The sequence below is a fragment of the Leptidea sinapis genome, chromosome 33 (assembly GCF_905404315.1).
Source record: "Leptidea sinapis chromosome 33, ilLepSina1.1, whole genome shotgun sequence".
Taxonomy (NCBI): domain Eukaryota; kingdom Metazoa; phylum Arthropoda; class Insecta; order Lepidoptera; family Pieridae; genus Leptidea; species Leptidea sinapis.
This window is the reverse complement of record NC_066297.1, coordinates 8,661,512-8,671,821: the sequence shown is the minus strand read 5'-3', so window position 1 is coordinate 8,671,821 and position 10,310 is coordinate 8,661,512.

The window sequence follows — 10,310 nt, the reverse complement described above, 5'->3', positions numbered from 1 at the left end:
TTCGGAAGTTGGGGTCTCCAAAATAGCCGTTTTGTAGGCGTCCACACTTCTTCAGGTGATGAAAATCTCTGACCACGCAATTAATTCTTTATTTTAGGGAAAGTATAGAAATTATTAGAGCTTAGGTCGGGGCTGTACGGCGGATGGTCTAATAATTCTATGTTTTCTTGCTCTAGAAACTCTTTTGTTCTGTGCGCGGTGTGAGAACTCGCATTGTCGTGATGGAGGATGATGCGGCGGTTGCAGTTCTCTTTACGGAGTTCAGAAACGACCTGTGGCAAACAAATGCTAGCATACCATTCTGCATTAACCGTTTTTCAAGAGGAATATGGCCGGTTTTGGAGACAAACGTGGCCACCATTTTTTTTGGAACACTCCGTGAACGAACAATTTTTGTTGGCTTTAACTCATTTTCGAACACCCAAACTCGTGACTGGTTTTTTTTGTTTCGGGTTCATACGCGTATATCCAGGATCCTGATACGATGTTGTATACAGCATTTGAGGCTCATGCGTGGAATCTTTCGAGAGTTCTGACGCACCATGTAACGCGAGCCGCTTTTTGCTCTTCACAGAGCAAATGCGGTATCCATCGGGAAAACAACTTTTTTACACCTAATTGTTCATGCAAGATTATTTGTATTTGACTCATGCCAATGTCTAAAGTTGCCTGAATTTCGCGGTATGTCACATGTCGATCTTCCTCAATCAGCTTACGCACAACATCAACGTTTTCTTTGGTGACTGCAGTTTTTGGACGACCTTGACGGGGTTCATCACTGAGCTTGACACGTCCACGTTGAAATTCAGCAAACCAGCGATAAATTGTCGTTTTGGATGGGGCTTCATCACCAAATGCAGAAATCATCCGGTCAACACACTGTTTTTGTGTTAAACCACTTGGAAAGTCATAATAAATCATCGCTCTAGAATTTTCTCGAGTCAATACCATTTTCTCAACGACTAAACAAGTTTAAAAAGACCTTGTGACAAGACCGAGAATCTTTTTTTAAATAAATAAATGGTATTCGATTTTTAAAACCAAGGAGTTTTCAATTAAAAATATTTTAATATGACAGGAACAGTGGAAATATTCCATTCCCGACACTTTTAGTGCAGCCTATGTATAATTCCGATCGGTTCAATAATATTCGCAGCATAATCGAACAAAAAACCAGGTCTCCATTTTTAAGTATAGATATTATATAGCTTCATAACGATAAAATATCATAGAGTTAGGCCTTATTATGAGGGAGTCCATTGCTATTTAGAAAGAAAGAAAATTGATTGTCAAGATATAGTAAAATACATCTAAATAGAAAAGACTTAAAAGTTAAAACTTAGAAAGTTAAACGTAAACAAAATTGAGGGATAGTATTTCCCAACTCAGCATATTTGCTGATATGGAAACCAGCGCTGGTCTTCCCTTTGGCCATTTGGTGACGTCGCGCGTCGCCTTAAAGATAATATAAATTTAGATTGCTATAAATGAGTATTTGATGCTATTTCCGCAAAATTTCACAAAATCATTTTGACCCGTGTTTCGCCTTTAAAAGAAACATGCTTATGAAATTTCAATAACGATATTTAGTTACCCGCTAAAATGATATTAGATTTCATTGAGAGTTGTCGGTTTAATCAAATTCCATCAATCGCCGTTTAAATTAAATCTCATATTAATTATCAAGGCTCTTTGGATATTCTAGTAAAATTATTTGTGCGTATATTTTCAATTTACTCTGACAATCCTACTGTTAAGTGTGTTTGGAATCCCGCTAACGCAGCGAAAATAGCTCGCAATATCAATGCTGTGATTGGAGAAGAAACGGCTAATAAACGCACCATACGTTTTCGGTGATTCGCTTCCGCTGAGTAATGTATATACATAATAAGTACATTAGCAAATTATCTAGAAACCATGATAATCACAATGTTAACTCTAGGAAGAAACATAAACTTATTATGCCTACTACTCGGTTATGTCTTGTGATGGGCGATGTATATTATGCTTTTATAACATGATTCCAGTACAAATGTGTGCAAAAAAAGTTGTGAAGATGTTTTATTTAAAATACAATAGTTTAGTGTAAAAAAGATTTATCGATGGAATGTAATATTTTGGCGTTGTTGCAGGTTTTGGAAGAGTTTCCGCAATTCCATATACCTCTTAATTTTTACGATTGTTTTATTTCGCCGTTCCAATTAATACTAAATCACTACTTACGATGCGGCTACGTCCCTTCTACACCTTCTTATTTACATTTCTATGGTTCAAACAATAGAAACCTTATATTGTCAGCTATCAGTTATCTTGACTTCTTACGGCCATTCCCAATATACTATCTACAGATAGAGATAAATTACTACCTATTACTGTCAATAATCTGAAGCTGTCCCAATATACCCGATAAGTCATTCTTATCGCCTTATGTTGGGACGCGTGAATTGCAATTTCCATACAAACCTCTATCGCTGGTAAGCTATACGTCGTCCCATTGACAGACAGCGTGTGCGGAAAAGGTTAGTTACAGTCGATAAGTTTATTGGCACAGAAAAGTCAACGATGGTTAGGATTTTTATCTCAAGTAGGAGATAGACTGAATATTGGGAACGATCGTTCTAAAGTAGCTTTATAGAAATCCATTTAAGAGCGGCAGAATACTTTAACTTCAACATTTAATGTAACTTTGTAAGCACAGGCCGAGTCCCAAGCGGTCCTTCGCTGACATAATAAGTCTATTGAAGGTTCTATATTCGTCCTGCCAAAAAGGTTAAACCTTTTTAAGAAAGCTTTACTTTCTGACAAGCTTATTTAGTTACTCTATTTAGATTTCACAGCTGAGTTATAACAATGTTGATGTGTGATAAACGAAGAAACAAGTGATCTACTCGTATGTGTGAAAGAAATCATTCACATAATATTGTTAGAACGCCAGAGTTCAAATTCAAATTCAAATATTTTTATACAAAATAGGATGTGACATCACTTATTGAAAGACAAAAACTACCACCCATTCCAAAAAGAATGCCTCAGACCTGAGAAGAATGGGCGCAACAAACTCAACGGGCTTTTTTCTTAAAAATATATGTCTACAAAATATTAGTGTACAATTTAACTAATTGTTTAATAATAGCCTTTGGGCGGTCGCTCTATTCCCAATCAGTGGTATCATTAAGAAAGTCATTTATGTTATAGTAACCTTTACCACACTTTTTAACAATTCTTTGAATATCGTAATACTTTTGAACATATTCTGGGGAAGTCCTCATATACTGGACCTGATGTATATTTTAAGAAGATATTATTCATATAATGTAGCACGTCATAATTCTAGAACCTTCCCCATTTAATAAACCACAAATATGACGCAGTGCATATTTTAAGAAGGTATTACTCAGACTAAGTTGGGTATTATACTTTAATACTTTCTTCGCATTCTGTATGATAACTAAAGACATTGGTTTTTTGTCTCAAACTTTTTCGTCTGTGTGTTGAATGTCGCGTGACGGTCGGACGGCGCCTATAATTCGCAGCAGCTGACTGTGTAGTGTAGACTATTACTCATTTGTGCCAGTGCTCCACGCTATTTGGTTTGTTTATTGATCATAATATATTGTATATAATTTCGATACATATGCTTATATTAGTAATTATGTGGAAAGAAGTTTCACTTTCATCGTGGTCACATAAAACCAAACAATAGCTTTGTTTTTTTTTTAGAGAGGAAGAAATAATAGTCCTTATATTGGCGCTTGTTTTCAAGGGACCGTTAGTGATTGATATTGTTAAATCTAAAAATCTTTAGATCATTGAGAGAAAAAAGAATTTCAAATTAGTAGTACTAACGAAGGGGGGATGTAAGTAACGAAAGGTGGAGCAGCATAGCAATAACATGTACCCGTTAGATGCCAAAAGAAGAAGAGCTAAACCAGGTACTAGAATCTAGATGGAGAGACGAGCCAGTAAATTACGAGGGAGTGATGTGGTCAGTGGTACAGCAAACAATAAGGACGAATGAAAGAAGAAGAGGGAGGCCTTTACTCAGCAGTGGGATGATATATAAGATATTGTAAATTAATTAGTAATAGTTTTATATTGTAATAGTTGTTTTATATAATATAATAATTATTGTAATAAATAAATGCGTTCTAACGAAAAAAGCCCGTTGACAACCTTATTCCTATTTTAATCTCAGATGTCAGTTAAGACAACTGGCTCACTCAGATAAGGGTACAATTGAATAAAGGAATATTTTGTTGAAGAGCCATTTCACAAAATTCCACTCCGAAAATTTAGCTAAATAGTTTCACGCAACTGTCACTACTGCCTGTGTATAGAGTGACTATGAACTAAACGTTCTTGATCCTTTTACCGAGTTTTTTTTATGGAGGAGAAAATTTCATACAATAGGGCACGGACTAGTAAAAAAAGAAGGACTCCGCGCCGTGATATTAGCAAGTGAAGCACCTTTATGCTAGTGTGTGTGCGGTTACGGGATATACCAGACACACAATTTTTTCTCCCTTAAATAATCATATATCCACAAATACTTTTATAGTATTGTTTTTACACTTTTACACAACGCACGACGGCATTTTTAAAATATTTTATTGCGACGCAAACTGATCTATCACAGACGATGGCAGATCTCATAATGGCGGTCTATTGGCTTGTATTAGTGTAAGTGTATGAGTGGAGCTATGTATTTACACGTTTACCGGCTTGTTTTGGTGCGTCACTGTTATGTAAGGTGACACGGAGTCCTTCTTATTTTACTCGTCCGTGAAATAGGGCCGTTATGTTACCCGACTGAGAGGGTTAGGGGAACCTGTTGTACCAGGGCCAGTATTTTAGATATCTTTTTTTTACTTGTCGAACTCTACTGAAAGCATTTTTGCATTTATTGAAAGGTTAACTATTTGACTATTCACCACCAAAATATCAAAAATGTATATTTCATTAACTCAGTGATCGAGCACGTGTCGCTAGCTGAGAACGATGTCTATTAGACTGAACACTACACACTACTCACAGGATATCACTCGGGGTAACCACGGTTTACAAATGTGGTGCTAGCGACCACGCCCGAGTAATACTCAACAGCCTCTGTCCGCTTGTCAACCCAAGCGGGTCTTGTGTTGTCAGCTAACGGAGCACGTACAACTACCCTCATGATTCCTAATAAAATCAGTAAGTACCGTACAAACATTGTTTAACTTATACGAATATGATTAATTACACGGTAATTTAACATTACATATTTGAAATTTTATTCAAAATAGGATTTATAATCACTTATTGAACGTCAAAAACTACCACCCATTCAAAATAGTATGCCAGACCTGAGAATAACGAGCGCAAGAAACTATGTAACAAATATAGGTAATATTACTTTATTACTAATTATATTACAGTAAAGTACAGTAAATTTATAATTAAACTAGCTGATCCAGCAAACGTGTATTTATTATATAAAGTAAAAAAAAGAATTTAACTGTTCTTACATAACCTAACCTAACCAATTTTAATTAATTGTAGTTGATAGAGCTTTGGTCCGCGATTATAGTGCTACCACTCTTATTAAAACGTAATACATGGTTTTCAAGAAAAAACGAAAACAAATTCTACTCTCCCCCTCCCTAATTTTAAAGGGGGGGGGGACCAACAATTCGGTTCTGGCACTCACCGGCCGCTGCCGCGGCACGCTACGCTTGGCTCGTGCGTTGTTTTAACGGTTGTAACATAACCTAACCTAGCCAATTTTAATAAATTGTAGTTGATAGAGCTTTGGAGATTGATGAAGCCGTCTAATCTGTCACAGACTATTTCTTACATTTCATTTCACTGTTTTTCATAAAATGTATGGCTGTATGGGCTTGAACCCTTTGCCTGTCCTAATATTTTACGAAGAAACCATAATCATTTCATGACAGTTTTTAGGCAATTTTTAGCCTCCCGCCGCGATGTCATCGCTCATGTAGTGTTTATGTGTATGATTTACCTGTTTTAGGTTAGGATTTGTTTTCGTTATTTTCTTGAAAACGGTGCATTACCTTGTAATAACAGTGATATCATTATAATCGTGGACTAAAGCTCTATCGACTACAATATTTTTACCTCCAAATTCGTACTAGGGGATACTAAGTCCAACCCGAGTTTGGTAACAGACACTGCGACACGAGAATTTTGTATATTAGATAACCTGAGGGCGTTCGCTCCATTCCCAGTCATATCCATATGATACCACACATTAGGAAATTCATTTATGTTATAGTAATCTTACAATCTTACACACGTTATCAATTCTTTTCAATTTAGTAACACGTTTGTATCGTATCATCATTTTCTGGGATCATATTGTATATACATCGGCCAATAAAAGACTTACTAACTCGACTTGACTCGCGTAGAAAACTTACACCAGCCCATTTCGCGTTCACAAAGGCATTTTTATTCAATTCACTTCGACTTTAACCTTGAGACTCAACTAAGTTATACCCGGAATACATTCCATTACTTCCGACCCTTCGTTGAGAAGTTCGCGTCATAAAAATCGAATAGTAGATTCGTGTGAGTTGTGGCGACTATATTATCGCTATGAAATGAATCAAAATCTATTTTCTATATCTAACATAGAAATGCTGCCAGTATTTTTGGTACACTTCCCCGTAACTATAGTTTCCATTTAATGTAATCATAGTATTGTGAATATAGTTATAAGATTTAATAAAAAAACTGAAATTTAAATTAAGCCAATATTTTCTCTCAAAACTCAATTAATGTTTTAATTCATATAAAAAAAAAATTTCACCCTCCTCGTCGTTCTTGTGATGTTATATTGTTTGTTAATAAAATAATCACTCTGTATAAAAAGCAACAATACTATTAGTGTTAATATTGAGGGTATTAAAATTTAATTAAAATTTAAATTATTTAGTTTGTAATGTTGTTCATGTAATAATAATTTTGAAGTCCCATATTATAAGTATACTCCGGAGCCAGTTCTGCAAAACAGCCGTGCCAAGCTCTACTGGGACCGATCTATCATCACGGACAGAGCTATCATTGCTAATAAGCCTGATATTGTGTTGGTAGATCGGTTAGAGCGTCGGGCATTTATTGTTGATATCACCATCCCGTGTGATGATAACCTTGTGAAAGCTGAAATAGACAAATTTGTCGAAGTACCTAGACTTAGCACACGAGGTTACTGACATGTGGGATGTTGATTCAACAGTAATTGTCCCAATAGTTGTTTCCGTTAACGGTCGTATAGCAAAGAGCCTCGACCATCATCTCAAGAGGCTCTCACTTAATAACTGGATAAACGGTCAGTTACAGAAAGCAGCTGTTTTGGGAACGGCACGCATCGTGCGGAAGTTCCTCAGTCTGTCGCCCTAACCACCGGCGGAATTGTCGTAAACCAACGCCAGAGGTACTCTATTTTTTATATTTATATTTGTAATATTGTTTTTTATAAATATGTTATTTATATAAATGTAGAAAACAAATAATTTTATAAAATGAAATTGTAATAAAGAGAATAATAATAATATTGACACACTTTTACACAAATTATCTTGCCCCAAACTAGGCATAGCCTGTGCTATGGGTACAAGACAACTTCCTAGTTTATGATTTTGTTTTGCTTTGTTTTTTTCTACATAATTAATTATTACACTTCAAATTTAAATACAAGTACAAGAATTTTGATATTTATAATATGTAATTTGTTAATAAGAAATAAAATAAAAATTAATTCAAATTACGAATAAATTCATGTGTATTTTTATGATATACATATTATAATAACATCCTAGACACAGGGAAACTTAGTTAGGAGTTAGAGCTCAGCCATGTACTAGTAGATTGTTGTCGTAATGTAGACTCACGGACGAGTAAAAAAATAAGGACTCCGTCTCACCTTACATAACACAACAACCCGGTAAACATGTAAATACGCACACACTTAGGTACACTAATACAAACCGATCGGCCGCCATTATGACATTTGACATCGTCTGTGACAGATCAGTTTGCGTCGCAACAAAATATTTTAAAAATGCCGTCGTGCGATGTGAAAAAGTGTAAAAACAATAATATAAAAGATTTGTGGATATATGATTATGTAAGTTCTCAATTTATATGATGAACATGTCACCGGTTACTGTCCCTTGAATAAGCATAATATATTTATCATAGGTGTAATAGATAGCCCTTTGTGCAGAGGATGCATGGGTTCAGAAAAAACGCCAGAACACGTGGTTACGCAGTGAAGGATTGGCTACAAATCCTCCAATCTCCAGCATCGCTCCTGGATGCCTGCAGTAATCATTTTAAAAGACTGCTAGACTTCTGAAGAAGAAGAGAATAAGACGAACGGACACGCACAATGGCCCAATCAGGAGGCTCAGTGTGTAAATATAACTCAGCTAAAGTAAGTTAATATGATGAATATGTTTATTTTCGAGTCATGGATGTTTATATAATATTATAGTAGTGTATGCTTAAGTACCTACCTAAGTTTATTGTATTAAATATATTGTTGTCTTGCACCCATTGTGCAGGGTGTGCCTAGTTCGGGGCAAGATAATTCGTGTAAAAATGTGTCAATATTATTGTAACGAGTCAAGTGAAGTGAGCAGCGGATGTCTGAGAGTTGACGCTACTGTAGCGGTGTGAAGTATGAGGCGAGTAGAAGAGGGGCTATGTGAGGAGAGGCGAGGGGGCGAGGATAGGAGAGGGTTGGCGAAGGGTATATAATTCCTTGCTCGAGATTAAATTAATTATTCTGCAGTTTGACAGTGTTGTTTTATTATTCCGAGAGTGTATATTTGAAAGTTATAATTGTAAAATCTGTACATAATACAGTGGCTGGTGTTGGATTTTTGTTTTAATTTTCCCTGACTGCTTTACATGATTATTGTCATATTATATTATTTCCAATTTAATTTAAAAAAATCCTCATAGAATTATTGGGGTTAAGCAGGTTGGGCTTGGTTGGGTTTTTGGATCATAAGCTACCTATTCGGACGTTTAGCTGAGCGGCAAAAGCAAAAATGTATAGTTCATAGTTTTTTAATATTCTAATATCACTCATGTACAGATATAGACCATGTTAGACATTAAGAAAACTATATATCACAACCTCAAAACATACATAAATGAACTTAAATTCGCTGCAAATCCGGTCAGGTATATTTCCGGGGAGATTGCCAGAGCTATTACATCCTTTCATTGAACGAAACATTAAGTTTATGGCAGTTTCCAGCTTATACTAAAAGGCTTTAGAGACCAACTTATGTCTAAGTCGTTGTCGTGATATATTTTGAGCGAAAACATCTTTAAGAGCGCGGGGCACTAACCTTATTTTGTGAGTTATGATTTTTTTTATGACAGTAAGGGACGAGACGAGCTGGACGTTCAGCTGATGGTAATTGATACTGCCCATTACAATGCAGTGCCGCTCAGGAGTCTTGAAAAACCCAATAATTCTGAGCGGCACTACAATTGCGCTCGTCACCTTTAGACATATGATGTTAAGTCTCATTTGCCCAGTAATTATTCTAGCTACGGCGCCCTCAGACCGAAACACAATAATGCTTACACATTACTGCGGTAGCACCAGTGGGAGGCCCCTTTGCACAGGATGATACTGCCCATTACAATGCAGTGCCGCTCAGGAGTCATGAAAAACCCAATAATTCTGAGCGCCACTACAATTGCGCTCGTCACCTTTAGACATATGATGTTAAGTCTCATTTTCCCAGTAATTATACTAGCTACGGCGCCCTCAGACCGAAACACAATAATGCTTACACATTACTGCGGTAGCACCAGTGGGAGGCCCATTTGCACAGGATGCCGGCAAGATTATGGGTACCACAACGGCGCCTATTTCTGCCGTGAAGCAGTAATGTGTAAATATATATCAGCTGAAAATCCTGCTCGTCTCGTCCCTTATTTTCATAAAAAAAATACTCATAGTCAAGCCGGCATCCTGTGCAAAGGGGCCTCCCAAGCTATTTCGCTCGCGTATACACACTCGTTCATTTAAAAATATTGAGTATAATTATCGACATCTCCGTTATTTCTTTAGCAAACCCACGCATTTTGAAGTGTAAACTTATTTTAGCGCACCACACACACATTTTTTCGTGGGTAAGTAGGTTAGGCTGATCCGTCACATTGATGGGAAAGGCTCGATCGGGTTAGCTCGAAAGATACAGTCAGCTGCTCTACGCTGTTATGTCGGTGTGTTTAATATATTTAAATTATTCGTATTAATTGTCATTATTAATTTATTAGTT